Below are 21,192 nucleotides of genomic sequence, written 5' to 3'. Positions count from 1 at the left end.
TTGTCCATGAGGAAATTTGTCTTTCAATTTGTGCATTACACCAAACAAAACATAGTAACTATGAAAACATAAGTACATTCCTACCTGACTCACACATAATTTACATACGAAAAAAGTTCATATCAAATTGTTTCTATTTAATTATTTGATTGCCAGGGGAACAAAAGAGTGTTTGTGACTGTTTGTCTTTGCGGTGTCTTGTATCTTTTTTGTGATGATAAAATCACTAAATCCTGACCCAAAGGGTGATTTCTTATTTCTAGAATCTTTTTTGCTTTTTTTATGGAAATTTGTCTCAAACAGCTGCCCAAATGGGGTTTGTTTTTTGCCAATGATTTTCTAAATTCTAAAATTCCTAAATTTTGAAACACGTAAAGACAGAATACTCAAAAGTAAAGTAGCAATATAAAAAGTATACACTAAACAACTAACAACTCAATATGTCTACGTGTCAAACTAATTGGTCAAGGCTAGTAGTAGCATATACGTCCTCCGTTTGGAACACATCAACTTAAGAAAACAAAAACAAAAACTAGATCAAACGTAAAATAAAGCCAAGACATTTATAACAAATGAATATTAGATTCAAATTAAAGTAACAACATAATTAAAATCACTAAATTTAGAGACACTTCAGGGAGAGAAGACTAAAAAGTAAAGAAGAAATTCTACACAAAACACTGAACCATAATTTACAAATACAAAAAAGTACTTTGAAAAACTCAGAAAGATGAAAGCACATTTGTTATTCAATATGCTAGGACATAGTTGCAGAAATACTCTTCTTCCCTAGTGGAATGAGTGTCCTGAATCAGTCAGGAAAAAAAAATAATTAAAGCTTATATTAAGCGTAGTTGTATCAATTGGATCATTCATATAATTCAATTTATAATAGATCTAAATTATCAATAACAAATCTGTGCAATTAGAAATATTTTTACCAATTGTTTCTGTTTATCACTATTTCATGCTTTTAGCTTTCTCAACTACGCTCTGATCTTATCAATCACTTATCTGGACAAGTTGGAAGAGGAACGGGGAAGAAAGAAGGGGATATTTTTTATATTTTTCTTGTTTTAGAGATCTATTGAAGCATGAAATAGGTTGGGAAAAGTAGTCAATAAATGTATAGATATAAAAAAAGTAAAAGTAAAATCTTCAGTTAGCATAAAACAACTAAAGTTACTCTTAAGTAGTAAGTAACCATTTTCTTTGTAGAAAGAGTTTCCTAATTACAAGAATGTTTCCATCTACAAAAAAAAGGTATTTCCTCCTATAGGGTTACACGTGTGTGCAGTCATCCATAAACTTACGCAAAATAACAAACGGTGTCTGGAAATCTTTAGGGCTATAAATAACTTTCAGCCAGTTCAATCCTGATGCACGTAAGGTTTTGTTAAGAAACAAATGTTTTCTGGTTTGCTTTTGAATGTCACATAGAGATAGTTTACCTTATAATAAGAATTTGTTGTGCTAATTTGAACCTGGACCAAAACAAGATAACTTATTTATAATGCTTCCTAAAACATCTCATGCTGATTGTTCCACTGAATATCTAAGGGCCACAAAGTGAGATGTTGTGGGAGAGGCGTTTCACTGAAAACTAATTGGGGGGGGGGGCGTTATAATGCAGGCAGAGGAAGAAAAAACAATAACTGATGGGCCTAAGTAGTGATTGTCCATTCTCTATATTCAGGAGTTTTTTCAACCGTAGCGTAGCACGGGTATCTGCTTACTGTATAAGATGATTTATGCGAATTTTATCTCTCAATATCCCATAAAATACTGCGCTACATAAATCGTGTATCGATGAGACTGATCACTGAATCTGAAATTAGCGCATTGACCCACTACAAGCTCAATACAGGTCTCTATCTCAAACTACTTATCAAGGATCTATTTCATCAGCAGACGATCTCCCACTTTATAACGTAACAAAGATAAGATATAAATCTCACGCCTGGACATAAAAATTGTACAGACAGAGCACATTGGAGAGATATCGATCTGTAAGCCCAATCTGAGATCACAGCAAGGCCAGCGCGTTGATTCCACCGCCGGCATCCTGCTGTCCCCTGTGGAGTCTGTTATCAGCACATCATTAGTGTATGTCCAAATGTAGCACTTGTATTTTTTGGTAATCAGTTTTCAGAAGAACTGAACTGGACACTCTTATATATTTTGGTAGTCTCAGTTTTAAGAAGATCTGAACTGGACACTCTTATATATTTTGGTAGTCTCAGTTTTAAGAAGATCTGAACTGGACACTCTTATATATTTTGGTAGTCTCAGTTTTAAGAAGATCTGAACTGGACACCCTTATATATTTTGGTAGTCTCAGTTTTAAGAAGATCTGAACTGGACACTTATATATTTTGGTAGTCTCAGTTTTAAGAAGATCTGAACTGGACACTCTTATATATTTTGGTAGTCTCAGTTTTCAGAAGATCTGAACTGGACACTCTTATATATTTTGGTAGTCTCAGTTTTAAGAAGATCTGAACTGGACACTCTTATATATTTTGGTAGTCTCAGTTTTAAGAAGATCTGAACTGGACACTCTTATATATTTTGGTAGTCTCAGTTTTAAGAAGATCTGAACTGGACACTCATATATTTTGGTAGTCTCAGTTTTAAGAAGATCTGAACTGGACACCCTTATATATTTTGGTAGTCTCAGTTTTAAGAAGATCTGAACTGGACACTTATATATTTTGGTAGTCTCAGTTTTAAGAAGATCTGAACTGGACACTCTTATATATTTTGGTAGTCTCAGTTTTCAGAAGATCTGAACTGGACACCCTTATATATTTTGGTAGTCTCAGTTTTAAGAAGATCTGAACTGGACACTCTTATATATTTTGGTAGTCTCAGTTTTAAGAAGATCTGAACTGGACACTCTTATATATTTTGGTAGTCTCAGTTTTCAGAAGATCTGAACTGGACACTCTTATATATTTTGGTAGTCTCAGTTTTAAGAAGATCTGAACTGGACACTCTTATATATTTTGGTAGTCTCAGTTTTCAGAAGATCTGAACTGGACACTCTTATATATTTTGGTAGTCTCAGTTTTCAGAAGATCTGAACTGGACACTCTTATATATTTTGGTAGTCTCAGTTTTCAGAAGATCTGAACTGGACACTCTTATATATTTTGGTAGTCTCAGTTTTAAGAAGATCTGAACTGGACACTCTTATATATTTTGGTAGTCTCAGTTTTCAGAAGATCTGAACTGGACACTCTTATATATTTTGGTAGTCTCAGTTTTCAGAAGATCTGAACTGGACACTCTTATATATTTTGGTAGTCTCAGTTTTAAGAAGATCTGAACTGAACACTCTTATATATTTTGGTAGTCTCAGTTTTCAGAAGATCTGAACTGGACACTCTTATATATTTTGGTAGTCTCAGTTTTCAGAAGATCTGAACTGAACACTCTTATATATTTTGGTAGTCTCAGTTTTCAGAAGAACTAAACTAAATCTAGGTTTATTATTTTATTAATTTCAGTCTTAAAAAAGAAGTAATTTATGTTTTTTTTACATGTAATCCTGGTTAATGATCTAAGACTTGGTGGTCGGTGTAGACACCATTAGTAAGCACTAAGATTATATTTGAGATCTAAATGATGAAGTATATAACAAAAAGAAATAGCACGTAAGGGGCCAGTAAGGGAGCGCCACATTTATGACAGAATAAAGCTTAGTTATGAAATAACTTCATGCTAGACTAAGCAAGTCACATAGAGAAGCGATTCAAGAACGTGAAGGGCCTTATAGAGACATGTTTGTGGGGATCCTACCCTCTTCTAAAGGCTTGAATGTCAATGCAATTGATGAATGCTTGGAAAATGGCACATTACAGTATTTGTATTCATGGAACCTGGAACCTGCATGGACGCTGGTCTCAAAAACGTCTCTAACGATTTTCCTATAAATTCAGCTGTTGGCCACTTGGGGAAACTCTAGTTCGACAGTTATAATTTTTTAAAGTATATACAAAATATTTAAATTTGGCTATACATTATAGTATAACAAACATGGCGTGGTCAGTGATATTATACCAATAACTGAGTAGTTTATTCAATTTAATGGCGATTAAAATTTAATGATTTTTTATCTAAGTTTTGCTTATATTTTTACATAAATCTATTTAGAGTACGTCTAGATTATATATCTAGATTAGTTAAAGAGATCTAAATCCAATGCGTTCAATTAAAGGTACCAATAGAAAAGTTTTCTTAAGTATAGTTGGCAGGACTAGTGGGTAGAATGGCTCGTACAAGAGGCTGACGAGTTCGATACCTTGTTAAGCCTAATATTTTTCTACATTCCAAGTTCTAAAGTGAATGTATTGTCTTTTAAAATGTGTATTTTTGTTATGTTTTCTGGTTTAAACATTTAGTATTCATATTTTTAGCGGCCCCCGAAAGGGGAAAAGACGCTAATAGTTTTGTGCGAAATTTCTGTCCGTCTGTCCAGTTTAGATCTCGTAAACTAGAAAAGATATTGAAAATCCGACATCACAATATTTTAGACCATTCAAAGTTCTGATGCAACGGCTACTTTTTTTTTCCTGAAAGCGAAAAATCTAATTTTTAAAATCAGTTATGCAAGTAGTTTTTTAAAGAGAAAAAGCTAATTAGTATGCATTTTAAAATAGACCTAATTTAGAACGAAAGTAATCTTATAATCTCCATTTTCTTGAATATTTTTTAAATGGAGGATGCATTCGAATATGAGATTAAGCTTTTCAAAACAATTACATTAAGAGCAGGAGAGGCTCGGTAATGCGCTTAGCTTCCGAACCGAGGGTCGCGGGTTCGAAGACTGGGATTTTCAACTTCGGAATCCTTGGGCGCCTCTGAGTCTACCCATTTCTAATGGGTACCTGACATTAGTTGGGGAAAAGTAAAGACGGTTGGTCGTTGTGCTGGCTACATGACATCCTCGTTAACCGTAGGCCACAAAAACAGATGAACTTTACATCATCTGCCCTATAGACCACAAGGTCTAAAGCGGGAACCAATTAGGCCAGGTTCACATCTAACTTTGCATTCACTTGCACCTATCCTTTGATCTGCAGCATCATTGGGGCACTACACAAGATCTGTCAACCTTCTTTCTCCATCCATATCTCTCATTTGTCTTTGATATAATTTCATTAGGATGTTCTTTCTGAAAATATTGAAGCCTGCCTGGGTGGACCACTTCGGGGGCCGATTTTAAGTTTGTGTTTCCACACAAACTGTCTTTGTAACCTTGTTTATCTTTTATTATATTTTGTTTGTTTGATGGTGAGACACTGGGAAGCTGCACTCTTTGCACTGTCTGACCCGTTAGGCCGGTTAGGTCTCGAAAGAAAATTGTCAAGAAAATAGAACACCACAAAGACCCTCCAGGAGTACAGCAAGAAGCACGCACCTCCTGTTCGGTAAATACAGCCTAGCAACATGGCAATTAGGACAACTTCTCACATAAACATCCAGGTCTACGATTAGTGGAGCATTGACCACGTGACCATTGAGCGATGAAAGCAGAAACAATTGACACTGCCAACCAGAAATCGTAAGATCTGGATGGTCGTGTATGAAGTTAACCTGGTGTCTGTGATGCTGTTAGGTCTGGTTTTTTCCCTGGTCATTAATTCACATTGTATTCACCAATTTCTCTTCACAACTGTTCTAATATTATGCTTTTATTTTATCAATTGTTCAGTCTCTGATGACGATAGGTATATTATCTTATTGAGCTGTAAAGCGCATTATCATAAATCACTTCTAGAGTTGTTAAGTTTATAATCATGCATCACTACTTGAGTTGTAAGATGTATTATCACACACCATTTATTGATTAACTGTATTATTATATATACACTTATTGAGTTATTAAGCATATTATCATACATCACCTGTTATAATCTATAGTGTATTATTATATATCAATTGTTGTGTTCTCGAGTCTATTATCAAACATCTCTTATTGAGTTGCTAAGTGTATTATTTTACAGTACAAGTCAACCTGAAGTTCGTCTTTGCACGGAGACTTCTTTTTTCTTCTACCCATCTTTCTGGCATCATCTGACAAGTCAAGTGGCTACTGAAGTACTCTTAGAGCAGGCTTCAAGCGAGTCCTGTACAGGAGTAGTCCCAACGTAAGACTAGTTCACAAACTTATTGATTTGGAAGAGGCCAACGAGGGGAGGCTAACCGATCACTACCAGGGGAAGTAATTACTTTCACCTTCCGTTTGGAGCGTCTGAAATAAATGGAGCAGTTACAAAATGTCGCCGATTTCTTGAATTATAAATGAATGTTTAAGTAAGACAAGAATTTAAGTACATCAGAGAGTCATTGACAAAATGATATAGACAGCCAAAGCGTCATTGACAAAATGATATAGACAGTCAAAGAGTCATTGACAAAATGATATAGATAGTCAAAGAGCCATTGACGAAATGATATAGATAGTCAAAGAGCCATTGACAAAATGATATAGACAGTCAAAGAGTCATTGACAAAATGATATAGACAGTCAAAGAGCCATTGACGAAATGATATAGATAGTCAAAGAGTCATTGACAAAATGATATAGACAGTCAAAGAGCCATTGACGAAATGATATAGACAGTCAAAGAGTCATTGACAAAATGATATAGACAGTCAAAGAGCCATTGACGAAATGATATAGACCAGTGATGCCCAAACTACGGCCCGTGGGCCATATCCGGCCCGCGACGTGGTTTCATCCGGCCCGCCGAACATCGGAAAAAATTGGAAAAAAAAGGGTTGAAAAATGTATTTTCCCTACGTTAGAGATGAATGGATTTCATTGTGATCTAATGTATAATATTCATATTATTAATATTTTACAGAACGTGTATTTTTGGCGAAAAAAGTTTACAGATATTTTTTTTTTTTGGACTATGCCACTGCTTTCAAGAGCTGGCCATGTCCTTGACATCTTTGGTGTGTAGCACAGGGCATCATTTCTGCATTCTTTTGGTTTATGTTCTTTTGGTATCAGTGCGAGTAAACTCTGAGTGTAGAAAATTGAAGAAAAAGTGGACAGATCTTAGAAGATATGGGTTCAAATCTCCAAAACTGAATGATACAACGCATGTTCCAACAGAGAAGCAGATTTCGAAATGTTTTTTTTTTACTGACTTACTAAGTCAGACGCCCCTGCTTGCGAAATTTTGAGCAATGCAGACAATTTTTTCCAAGCCACGTTACCGACTAGAGCTACGAGTTTGTAATAAAATATTTAAAATAGTTTATTCTCTATTTTTTTTTTCATCTTTTCATTAATGTGGCCCGCGACACGATTGTCGGAAATTAAAATGGCCCGCAGACCGTATAAGGTTGGGCATCACTGATATAGACAGTCAAAGAGTCATTGACAAAATGATATAGACAGTCAAAGAGTCATTGACAAAATTATATAGATAGTCAAAGAGCCATTGACGAAATGATATAGATAGTCAAAGAGCCATTGACAAAATGATATAGATAGTCAAAGAGTCATTGACAAAATGATATCGGCAGTCAGAGAGTCATTGACAAAATGATATAGGCAGTCAAAGAGTCATTGACGAAATAATATAGGCAGTCAAAGAGTCATTGACAAAATGATATAGACAGTCAAAGAGCCATTGACGAAATGATATAGATAGTCAAAGAGTCATTGACGAAATAATATAGGCAGTGAAAAAGTCATTGACAAAATGATATGGGCAGTCAGAGAGTCATGACAAAATGATATAGGTAGTCAAAGAGTCATTGACAAAATGATATCGGCAGTCAGAGAGTCATTGACAAAATGATATAGGCAGTCAAAGAGTCATTGACGAAATAATATAGGCAGTCAAAGAGTCATTGACAAAATGATATAGACAGTCAAAGAGCCATTGACGAAATGATATAGATAGTCAAAGAGTCATTGACAAAATGATATCGGCAGTCAGAGAGTCATTGACAAAATGATACAGACAGTCAAAGAGTCATTGACAAAATGATATAGACAGTCAAAGAGCCATTGACGAAATGATATAGATAGTCAAAGAGTCATTGACAAAATGATATAGACAGTCAAAGAGCCATTGACGAAATGATATAGACAGCCAAAGAGTCATTGACAAAATGATATAGACAGCCAAAGAGTCATTGACAAAATGATATAGACAGTCAAAGAGTCATTGACAAAATGATATAGACAGTCAAAGAGTCATTGACAAAATGATATAGATAGTCAAAGAGCCATTGACGAAATGATATAGATAGTCAAAGAGCCATTGACAAAATGATATAGATAGTCAAAGAGTCATTGACGAAATGATATCGGCAGTCAGAGAGTCATTGACAAAATGATATAGGCAGTCAAAGAGTCATTGACGAAATAATATAGGCAGTCAAAGAGTCATTGACAAAATGATATAGACAGTCAAAGAGCCATTGACAAAATGATATAGACAGTCAAAGATCCATTGACGAAATGATATAGATAGTCAAAGAGTCATTGACAAAATGATATAGGCAGTCAAAGAGTCATTGACGAAATGATATAGATAGTCAAAGAGTCATTGACAAAATGATATAGGCAGACAGAGAGTCATTGACAAAATGATATAGGCAGTCAATAAGTCATTGACGAAATTATATAGGCATTCAAAGAATCATTGACAAAATGATATAGATAGTCAAAGAGCCATTGACGAAATGATATAGATAGTCAAAGAGCCATTGACAAAATGATATAGATAGTCAAAGAGTCATTGACAAAATGATATCGGCAGTCAGAGAGTCATTGACAAAATGATATAGGCAGTCAAAGAGTCATTGACGAAATAATATAGGCAGTCAAAGAGTCATTGACAAAATGATATAGACAGTCAAAGAGCCATTGACGAAATGATATAGATAGTCAAAGAGTCATTGACGAAATAATATAGGCAGTGTAAAAGTCATTGACAAAATGATATGGGCAGTCAGAGAGTCATGACAAAATGATATAGGTAGTCAAAGAGTCATTGACAAAATGATATGGGCAGTCAGAAAGTCATTGACAAAATGATATGGGCAGTCAGAGAGTCATTGACAAAATGATATGGGCAGTCAGAGAGCTATTGACAAAATGATATAGGCAGTCAGAGAGTCATTGACAAAATGATATAGAGTCACCGAAATACTTAATAAGTTACACAACATTAAACAATACTTCATAAGGCCAAGAGACAGATACGTGACTCATAGTTGAGTCATACTCCATAACTCCCGGAATCATATACAATACTGCATAACTCCCGGAGTCATATACAATACTCCATAACTCCCGGAGTCATATACAATACTCCTTAACTCCCGGAGTCATATACAATACTCTATAACTCCCGGAGTCATATACAATACTCCATAACTCCCGGAGTCATATACCATACTCCATAACTCCCGGAGTCATATACAATACTCCATAACTCCCGGAGTCATATACAATACTCCATAACTACCGGAGTCATATACAATACTCCATAACTACCGGAGTCATATACAATACTCCATAACTACCGGAGTCATATACAATACTCCATAACTACCGGAGTCATATACAATACTCCATAACTACCGGAGTCATATACAATACTCCATAACTACCGGAGTCATATACAATACTCCATAACTACCGGAGTCATATACAATACTCCATAACTACCGGAGTCATATACAATACTCCATAACTGTTGGATTCATATACAATACTCCCTAACTGTTGAATTCATATACAATACTCCATAACTCCAAGACCGGAGCTTATGCTAGAGAAAGAAACCCAAAATCACTGCAATATATATCAATACTGCAGGAATGAGCTCCCTTTTTCTGTATAGAACAAAATTAATTAATTAATTCATATACAATACTCCATAACTCCAAGACCGGAGCTTATGCTAGAGAAAGAAACCCAAAATCACTGCAATATATATCAATACTGCAGGAATGAGCTCCCTTTTTCTGTATAGAACAAAATTAATTAATTACCCCTTAATTCAGGGGTTCTCAACCTGTGGGTCGCGACCCCCTTGGGGGTCGATTGATGATTTGCCAGGGGTCGCCAAAGACCATCGAAAAAATGGATTGTTTTTGTCCATTCTTCTATAGGTGTGTGTGCGGGGGGGGGGGGCCGCGGCAGAGTGGGAGATTGTAAAAAGGGGTCGCCGAGCATAAAAGGTTGAGAACCGCTGCCTTAATTGGTTAATTTTTTAATTGGTTCCTATGTTGTTATCAATTATGAATAATTAGGAAACATTTGTACTTGATCCGAGAATGGGAAGTAGGAGACAAAACGTGACAGGTGCAAAACGTTAAAGGGGGAATAACTCCACTTATACAGCCACATCTCTCAATTCATTACCGATAATTAATTAACGAATTTGGTTAATGTTTTGATTGATTCATGTTTTTTTTAGAAACAACAAATAATTGTGTAAAGTTTCAAGATGATCTGAGCAAGGGTGTGGGAGAAATAAAGTGTGTACAAACATTTGTACCAGACAGACAGAGCTGATACAATCTATGTACAATTATTCGGTAAGGCCAGAAAGCATACTTAATTACAGAGTCTACTTTGTAAGTAGATTAGCTACCAGATATGTATAGTTCGTCTATCGTGGTTCGATGATGACCACTTTTGTCATTCAGGGGGCTGAGGGCTTTGAACTGGGGTTTCTGCCTCCTCATGTGGCTGGTGAGACCTATGTGAGCCCGGAATGTTCGGCTGCACACCGGGCAGGTTATTCCAGCTGGAGCTAGTGTCATTGGCCTTGTTATCTTCTCTGCTAGCACTGTTCTCTTGTCCGTTGCAACCTGTGCGCCAGTTTTCACAGCGCGACGCCACGATGCTCTGTCATGTGCCTCTGTCTCCCAGGTGGCTGGGTCTATTCTGAACGCCTTTAGAGAAGCTTTAAGGGTGTCCCTGAAGCGTTTTCTCTGTAAGCCTTGCGAGCGCTTTCCTTCCCTTAATTGGCCATACAGGAGTCGTTTAGGGATGAGGCGGTCTTCCATTCTTCCAGATATGTATTATTTATATCAGTAGCGTATTGTTTTGCTAAAAAGATATAATTCTCAGCAAATGCTTTAATTCAAACATTTGATAAAGAATTGCAGACGTCTAAAAGGTTATCTTTGAACAACACATACTTTCATGACATTGCATCAGAACAGTTGTTCTCAAACGAAATCCTCAAGTCAAACACAGGAATCCGCAGAAAGATTACAATTATATACATTAATTAAAAATAATTTCTTCGCCAAAGGCCAGCTTATCCAATCGGATAATTTTAATAATAATCAACACGCCTTTCACTACAGTTGAATATGTCTGTTACGTACTATTCTATGACGACCTAAACCAAAGATTTAAAGACATTCTTCACTTGGAAATTTCCGACTGGATATTGAATCTTTTAGTTCGCGAACAAACTCAGATCATAATCATATGTAAATCCAGTGATTTTTTTTTTTTGACGGTAAGCACCAGTACGCGTACCGACACCTTTTTTCAATGTGGGGAAAAAAAGTAATACTTTTCTTGTAATTTAACGTTTATTATTAATTTATTTGTAGTTAAAAGTTAGTCAATCCATCACTGAGTACCGGCACCAATTTATTTACAACAAGGTTACAAAAGACAGTTTGTGTGGAAACACAAACTCAAAATCGGCCCCCGAAGTAAAATGTTTTACATAATTCGGATAATCCTTCAGAGTTGAAGATAGTTTACTTCCTAGTCCAAACCTCCCGCAGGACGACGGGGGATGGTAGCAGGCAGGGTTTGAACCTTCGATCGTCGATAAATCCAAACGACAGTCCAGCGCGCAAACCTCACGACCAGTGGTCCACCCAGGTAGGCTTCAATATTTTCAGAAGAACATCCGAATGAAATTATATCAAAGACAAATGAGAGATAAGAATGGAGAAAGAAGGTTAACAGATCTTGTGTAGTGCCCCAATGATGCTGCAGATCAAAGGATACGTGAAAGTGAATGTAAAGTTAGATGTGAACCTGGCCTAACTAGTTTGTGGTCTATAGGGCAGATGATGTAAAGTTCATCTGTTTTTGTGGCCTACGGTTAACGAGGGTGTCATGTAGCCAGCACAACGACCAACCGTCTTTGCTTTTCCCCAACTAATGTCAGGTAGCCATTAGAGCTGGGTAGACTCAGAAGTTGAAAATCCCAGTCTTCACCAGGATTCGAACCCGGGACCCTCGGTTCGAACTAAATAAGTTAATTGTTTTGAAAAGGCTCAGTCTCATATTCGAATCCTAAAAAAAAAAAAATTCCGTTATACATTAAAAACAAATGTTCACGAAAATGATGTTTATAAGATTACTATTCGTCTTAAATTAGGTCTAACATATAATGCATACTAATTAGCTTTTTCTTATAAAAAAACTGCTTGCATAATTGATTTTAAAAATTAGAATTTTCGCTTTCAGGAAAAAAAAAGTAGCCGTTGCATCAGAACTTTGAATGTTTTAAAATATTGTGAAGTCGGATTTTCAATATCTCTTCTAGTTTACGAGATCTAAACGGGACGGACGGACAGACGGACAGACGGGCAGACGGACAGACGGACAGACATTTCGCACAAAACTAATAGCGTCTTTTCCCCTTTCGGGGGCCGCTAAAAAAAAGCACTGTGTAAATCCATATTGATACAGAAGAAGCTATTTAAAATATCCACAAACGAGAAACTTAATCCAATGTCTGAACAAGGAGACCACAAATTTCTGGTCTCAAAAACATATTTCAGTTTTATAGTCTGCATTATGGGTCATCATACAGAAGTTCTTGGCTGCTTTCCTTTTTTCTTATTTGGTACAATGTGGATTCATTGTCTTGATGAGCCGCATCACAAATCAAAGAACCGACTAGAAATTAGTGCTCGTTTAAATTTGCAGCTGCTACTTACAAACATTGAAGCGAACATAAATACACTCATAAAATATCATCAGCCTATACTCATCCAATTTTATTTTAAACAAATGTTATAATTTTTATTGAAAGTGTAATAGCCTTACGTAACGATATTCTTATAATACATTTATAACAATATACTATGCATTTATGTAGCTTTTTTTTCACCTAGGGGTCCGTGGGAAAGTTTTGACTATATAGAAAATAGTTTGAGAACCTCTGCATCAGAAAACATTCAGTCGATTACTTTTAATACTCGATTACTTTAATAGTCTTAACAATCGCGATATCTTTTTTCTTGTACTTCATTCTAAAGCCAAAGTTAGTCTGTTGTTGGGTGTAAGACAGTTGTTTCCCCCGACAGAAATTATTTCACTGATGTTATCAACTGCGAGAACCAGCTCCACCCACCCCCACCCACCCCCTCACCGACAACGTTTTGTTTATCTGAAGCACACGTGCCCGTTGAACAGCAACAAAACAAAAAGGAGCACACATTTGAGTTTTTCTCAGTGGGTAATGTTCAGTTTATGTTAGGTTTATGTTAAGTGTGGCAAGATAGTCAGTGATGAAAGAACAAACACAACTCTCATGTCTGTCAGGAGCACTATCTTTGCATAGGTCATGTGACCCAGGGCTGGGGTGAAAACAAAATTCTGCATCAACCGAATTCTGCTCATTCCAGAAGGAAACTTGTGACACGGAAGTGAGCGTGGAACGTGAGCTCCAACGTACAGGACAGGATGTACACACTCCCACTCTCGCGACAAACACACATACACAACTATAAGCACCCACACACACTCACACACTCAAAACACACATGTATTATCCATGAGGATTGAGAGAGCTCGGATCTGAATATTATGGCGAATTATAAAGTATTAACGTCATAATTTCTTAAAATATTTTATAATGTGCATTAAGTAAAATAAGATTCTCAGACAGCATACCCAAAGGTATTCAGACAATATACATTAGATAGTCAGACAACATTTTTAAGATATGCAGAAAATATTCTTAGGTATTCAGACGACATTTTTAAGGTATTCAGAAAATATTCTTAGGTATTCAGACATTTTTAAGGTATTCAGAAAATATTCTTAGGTATTCAGACATTTTTAAGGTATTCAGAAAATATTCTTAGGTATTCAGACATTTTTAAGGTATTCAGAAAATATTCTTAGGTATTCAGACATTTTTAAGATATGCAGAAAATATTCTTAGGTATTCAGACATTTTTAAGGTATTCAGAAAATATTCTTAGGTATTCAGACATTTTTAAGGTATTCAGAAAATATTCTTAGGTATTCAGACATTTTTAAGGTATTCAGAAAATATTCTTAGGTATTCAAGCAACACTAGCAAGTAAGGCATTAATACAGCATTTTAAAGTGTTCAGACACCATGCGTTATGATATTCAAACAATACACTTCAGTTATTCAGAAAATATGCTTTTAGGTATTCAAACATTATTCTTTTGAGTATTCAGACAATTTACTTTTAGGTATTCTAATTGTATATTATTAGGTATTCAGACAATAAATCTTAAAAATATAGAGTCTGTTTTTTAACTGTTTATATCTCTCTGTTGTTTTTTAGCACTAAAACTACAATTGAAAAGCCTATCACGTTTGTGAACTAAGGAACCAATGCACTGGCGAGATGAAAAAAATTGACGAAACCTTTCTATTTTCTGAAACTAAAATCGATATGAAACTTTGATAACAGAATTTCAAGGTCATCAAAACTTCTTTCACCGTTTGATGAAGGCGATACTAAATGACAACTGTGTACTGAAGACAGCAAGACGTGCGATAGGACGCTCTTCAATGAAGACTATTGTTGCCGTCTAATGTTATTGTAGTCAGGGTTATGGGAATGCTTACTTCGCTACATGAAACGTACCCCTTGTGATCTATCGGGTAGATGATGTCAAGGTCATCTATTTCTATGACCGAAGGTTAACGAGGATGTCATGTAGCCAGCACAACTAGCAACCATCTTACTTTCCCCAACTAATGTCAGGTACTCATTAGAATCCCGAAATCATAAAAATTGCAATCTTCACTGAGATTTGAACCCGGGACACTTTGCTTCGGAAGTCAAGCGTTTTACCCCTCGGCCACCACGGAAAATTTAATATGATAAGGCCTCTAGATCAGGGGTGGGCAACCTTTTAGTATCGAGGGCCGCATTTTGATAATTTTGGAAATGGCGGGCAGCATATGTATATACAACTTAAAAAGATACTCTAGCTAACTGTGTAGAATGCCTTTTAATTCATATTTAAATTGTATTATATTCACGTTTCTTAGCAATAATTTTACAAGTGTTTTAAATGTCTGTTGTCTTTTTACATTCCACAAATATACAGTTGTACTTAATGTGCAGTATTTTACTTTTTACATTCGTACATAATGTTCGTAACTGTGGAACTATCGTACTAGTTGTTACCCTTTTGAATGCTATTAAATTACAGTCAATCAAAATCGACCAGTATAATACCAGTAATTATACTTGTTTAGTTTCCACACACACAAAAAAATGCTTGTTTACTGAATGATACAATATATGTTCTGGAAGTTAAATGTCGGGACGAGCGAAACCTGCCCTTGAGAAGCATCACCAGAGAATGCTGACCATGTCCTTCAATGGTGCATACTAAATCAAGAGACCCGAACAAGACTCTGGCCCCAAAGTCCTCCTATAGAACCAAAGCTATTCGGAGAACTGCCTGATCTGGAGACCACTGCGAGGTTCATCTCAGATATAGGATTACTGATCTGAACCCTCCAACATGTAAAATGAGAAGAAGAAGAAGAACAGATGTATGTGTACCCAAATAGTGTGAACAGCAGCACATTTTTTTTAAAGTGTGGAAATACAGCTTCTGGCACCCGTGGAAGTACTGACTGGAACTTCTCTTTGCTTGGAGTTATGTCCTCTGAAGCTGAATCAGCTTCTGCGCTGAATGGTGAGCTGATGGCATTGAAAACTGGTTCTTGACTTCTTAAAATTTGCTTTAGAAATTGCACAATTAAGGAATCTAAATAAGTGTTGTATTTTTAATCATTTCACTAGAAATAGTTTCACCTTTCAGTAAAGGAATATGGCAAAACCTTTTTTCTTTTGCTTGCTTGTAGGAATGGGAAAGCCTTGTTTGAAAAGATTTAACATACATTTGCATTCCATATGCAAGATATTCATTGCAACAGCTATTGCGAAACACATGAAATCTGTCTTCCACTCTTCATTAGAAATATTGGTAACAAAGTAACACTCCATGTCCTTCGAGTAACATAAAAATTTCTTCCTTGAGATTTTATATTGTTCTCATTAACAAGATAGCGGATACATTGGATTATTTGTCCCTAAAACAGAAATATATGCTAGCTCTAATTAGATCAATAATATATCCTACATATTATATATGAGATTTTGTGCAGCTTTGTGCAAACTTTCCTGTTTAGAGTTTATGGTTGGGATATTAAAAAAAAACTAAAAAAAATTAAAGGTCAGTTGTTACACTTGCCATCTTGTTCCAAGCCTACTCAACATTTAACACAGTTCTTCATAGCATTGAATAAATACTGATCAGAGATTGTGTTTTGAATTGAGTGTACTGATGTATAGCCAATAAGAAAAATCCTCGTTTGTTTGAAACTTTTTATGAGACAGTTTCAATAATTAATATAGATTTTATTTTTAATATATTTGCATTTTTATATGTATATACTGTGGGCACACCTAATTTCTGTAGGTGTCGGCGGGCCGCATAAAACACTCTGGCGGATCGCATGTGGCCCGCGGGTCGTAATTTGCCCACCCCTGCTCTAGATAGTTCAATTTAACTCTTTATCTCCGTAATAACTTTTCCACGTTTTGACAGAGTTGTTCATTTTTCAGATATGTACATTCTAACCTGTTATGATTAAACTTCAATAACATTTTTGTTTCTAATCAGAACACGTTACTTAAGGTATAGAATTATAGGAGAATGCATGTTCTTTTATATAACACAAATAAAACCAAACATTAATTTAATTTATTGAGGTACAATCAACGATGATATCGCTAATTAGGAGCGAAAGAGTTAAATGTATATTTATAGACTACTCTATATAAACTTACATCGTTGATGTCTTATAAAGTACACAGACGTGAAACAGCGTTCAGTAATAGCCATGGCCGGATTTACCTATAGGTAACAAATCCTATAGCTTAGGGCCCCCCAAAAGATATTTAGTATTGAGATATAATATCTGGACATGTGAAAGGCCTCCAAAAGGTCCCATATCTCAAATAGCTTTGGGCCTTTCAAGTCTAATTGCAAATAGGTCTATCGATTGTTTGAAGATTTGTTTACGCATAATTATATCACCAAGTAAACTATGTTTTTAGCTTTAAAAAATCAAAAGGGAAGAAAGAAGCAAATTTATCTGAATTAACTAGATCTAAGGGCGGATCCAGACTTGTTTAATGGGAGAGGCGAATTTTTTTTTCCAACCTTACATTAAATTCACCAAAGCCTAACCCAAAACCTTTATATGTAAAGAGAAAGAACTATATAAAATGAAGAACACTGTTTCTTAACCGTTTCTTTGTACATAAACAAATATCATAGAGCTATCCTATTAAACAGCCAGGGAGTTTGTTCCCACGGTCTGGAGACTTGATCTATATATATATATGTGTGTGTGTGTGTTTTAAATCTGATAAACTAAGTTTAAATAATTATATCTAAGCAACAAAATCCGGAATGCTAGACCATAACGAAAGGAGCATTTTATTGTGAGTACACTTACAATTGAACGACTCACCTTCATTCATTTCAAACGATGAAGTATCCAATTTAAAACAAAACACATCAACAACTTCTACCAAACGTTTAGTAAAATAACCAATGACTAGAACAACTTACCCTCGACACCGGCATCTATTATAACTTTAGGAAATGTAACGAGGACCAGAAGTTCCACACACACACACACACACACTAAAAAAAAAGAATGTCTTGTCTATAAGACGAGTGGGAGGCTACTCTTAGATTCCCAGACTCGCTTCCAACACTTTATATATAGCCTGACGTCTCTGCGATTTGTCTCGCAGGACTGGACTCACTCAAACTAGGGGAGGGGAAAGGTTTGTTTAATTTCTTTTCTACTGCTGGTCTTACTTTTTCTACTTTAGGCTCCAGGCGGCAGTGAGCAGAGAATAGGTAAGTTGAAGAATAGAGTAGAAAAATATCACGGGGTTAAAGGTTACAGTGTGGGAAATCCTTACATTGTTTATGGACGAAGTACATTGTGACGTCTATACAGCTCGAGGTACATTGTGACGTTTATACAGCTTTTTTTTTATTTATCGTTAGATGAGGGTTGCCCTAAAAAAAGTGAATCTCAAAACTCACTCTTTCCACTGAAATCACTCTTTCCACTGTAATCAATCTTTCCATTGCACTCTATTTTTCCACTGGACTCATTCTTTCTATTGTATTCTTATCTTTCTACTGGCCTCATTCTTTCTATTGTATTCTTATCTTTCTACTGGCCTCATTCTTTCTATTGTATTCTTATCTTTCCACTGGCCTCATTCTTTCTATTGTATTCTTATCTTTCCACTGGACTCATTCTTTCTATTGTATTCTTATCTTTCCACTGGACTCATTCTTTCTATTGTATTCTTATCTTTCTACTGGCCTCATTCTTTCTATTGTATTCTTATCTTTCCACTGGACTCATTCTTTCTATTGTATTCTTATCTTTCTACTGGACTCATTCTTTCTATTGTATTCTTATCTTTCCACTGGACTCATTCTTTCTATTGTATTCTTATCTTTCTACTGGACTCATTCTTTCTATTGTATTTTTATCTTTCTACTGGACTCATTCTTTCTATTGTATTCTTATCTTTCTACTGGACTCATTCTTTCTATTGTATTCTTATCTTTCCACTGGACTCATTCTTTCTATTGTATTCTTATCTTTCCACTGGACTCATTCTTTCTATTGTATTCTTATCTTTCCACTGGACTCATTCTTTCTATTGTATTCTTATCTTTCCACTGGACTCATTCTTTCTATTGTATTCTTATCTTTCTATTGGACTCATTCTTTCTATTGTATTCTTATCTTTCTATTGGACTCATTCTTTCTATTGTATTTTTATCTTTCTACTGGACTCGCAACACTTTCGTCTCATATATTTCTTATTTGAAACTAGTTAATGGGAAAGACACGAATATAATAGACACAGCGCCCCCTTACGACAAAAGCCAAGGAACAGAGGATGTGGATAAGATCTAGTCATTAAAAATATACATTTTAAAAAAACGTAACTAGGTTTACTTGTATCAATTAGTTTGAATCAGTCATATTATTTAATTAGTTTGCATCAGTCATGTCATTCAATTTGTTTGAATCAGTCATGTCATTCAATTAGTTTGTATCAGTCATGTCATTCAATTAGTTTGTATCAGTCATGTCATACAATTAGTTTGTATCAGTCATGTCATTCAATTTGTTTGAATCAGTTATATCATTCAATTTGTTTGAATCAGTCATGTCATTCAATTTGTTTGAATCAGTCATGTCATTCAATTTGTAACAGAGCTAGACTAATAATGATAAATCTGTGCAATAGTAAATATTTTGACCGACTGTTTTTTGTTTAGCGCTGTTTCATTCTCACTACGCTATGATCTCTATTTTTGCTTATCTGGACTAGTTGGGAAAATGGGGTAGAGGGGAAGACAGAAAGGGAGATCTGGGTGAATTTTACTGCAATTTGTTTTTAAAAGCATTTACAAAAAAAAAAAAATCGAACTCATGACTTATTAGCCACTCTGCTAGTGTCGAAATTATGACTATCGAAGATTGTATAGCTAAGTATAGTTTTGTTTTTGTTTTTTTAAACTTACTTTAAAGGGGACTACTTCAGCTTATACCATCGCTTCAGTCAAGAACAATTTCTTTCCCTTGTTTGAGATACCGAACAAAATAATTAATTTTCAATAAAAACTAATTGGTTAAAATTTTTTATTGATTCCTATGTTGGGCAAAATATCACATTGATCCAAGATTGGGTGTCGGAGAAATAACGTGTACAAACTTTTGACCCAACAGACAGTCAGAGTGAGTTGATATAAGCTTTGTAAAAACGAATATTGTAATGGATGCCCCAGTGCCCCACTAAGTGCTATTTGAAAGAAAATAATAATATTTTAATATTTTTTTGCAAATTATGATTGTGTAGAGTGTTACGACAACTAATTTAAAACATTATAACATATAATGATTAAGTTGAATTTTAAACAGCTTATTAGTATTTCCATAATCTTTAAAATGGAAAAAGAAAGCAATATTAAATTGAAAAGACTTACAATCATTTCAAGGGACTGAATCATCGGCATATATTTGTAAATAAATATCTTGTGTTAATTCCCTTTTTTAAAAAAAGTAAAAAATTAGTCCAACATAAACTATATATATCGATAGTAAGAAACTTAATTCCTTTATCCCATTCTACAATTTTTTAGAGTTGCTGGTTGTACACATCATCGGATAAATAAAATAAAAAAAAAGATTGCAGACCCAACCAAAGAAAAACGTATTCGTTTACTCCTGATTGTGCGCTACGTGACCCAGCCTACTTCCAGTTGGGCTCTGATGGGAAAATCTTCATTACAAACATTTGAGACTTGCAAAGGAATCTAAAACAAAAACAATTTTGTATACTCCAGTGATGGACATATATATGGAAATGGCAAGGGCCTAGACTATTTATTCAATAGAGGTATTTTACACAATCAAATTATGGGAAGATGTTCATGAATTGAAACATCGTATTGGTTTCAGTGTAGATAGTTTCTTTCTGTCAATAGTTCTCTCTCTCTCTCTCTCACACACACACACACACACACACACTATATATATATATATATATAAGGCCCCTATAAAACGTGTTGATGGATGCAAATGTAGTTAGGAGGCTGTGAACATGGAAACTGATATTACTAATGGCCTTGTTCAAACATAGCCGTTCATTACGATCAGTGAGTGGGTGTATTATGGCCTGTGACATGAGCGTGCTAATTCAATACTTTCTGTTTTAACTTTTCGAATCTGTGTGCGTGCTGTTTTTTTTTTAATATCAGTGAACTTGAACTTGGTTCTTAAGCTATAGGATACTTAAAAATGAAATTCTAAAGTTATA

General features: G+C 35.2%; 1 protein-coding gene across 3 annotated transcripts in view; it reads right to left on the bottom strand.

Annotated features, from left to right (window-relative positions):
• LOC106070202 (putative ferric-chelate reductase 1 homolog) overlaps positions 1-18,039 on the bottom strand; it is a 46,636-nt gene extending 28,597 nt beyond the window's left edge. For 2 of the 3 annotated variants that reach the window (XM_056008246.1, XM_056008275.1), the window contains exon 1: positions 17,900-18,039. The gene's annotated coding sequence lies outside the window, so the exon portion shown is untranslated. The other variant, XM_056008253.1, reaches the window with a different exon arrangement.
• Positions 18,040-21,192: the final 3,153 nt, after the last annotated feature.

Source organism: Biomphalaria glabrata, chromosome 1, assembly GCF_947242115.1.
Source record: "Biomphalaria glabrata chromosome 1, xgBioGlab47.1, whole genome shotgun sequence".
Taxonomy (NCBI): Eukaryota; Metazoa; Mollusca; class Gastropoda; family Planorbidae; genus Biomphalaria; species Biomphalaria glabrata.
This window is presented reverse-complemented; position numbering and strand designations above follow the sequence as displayed.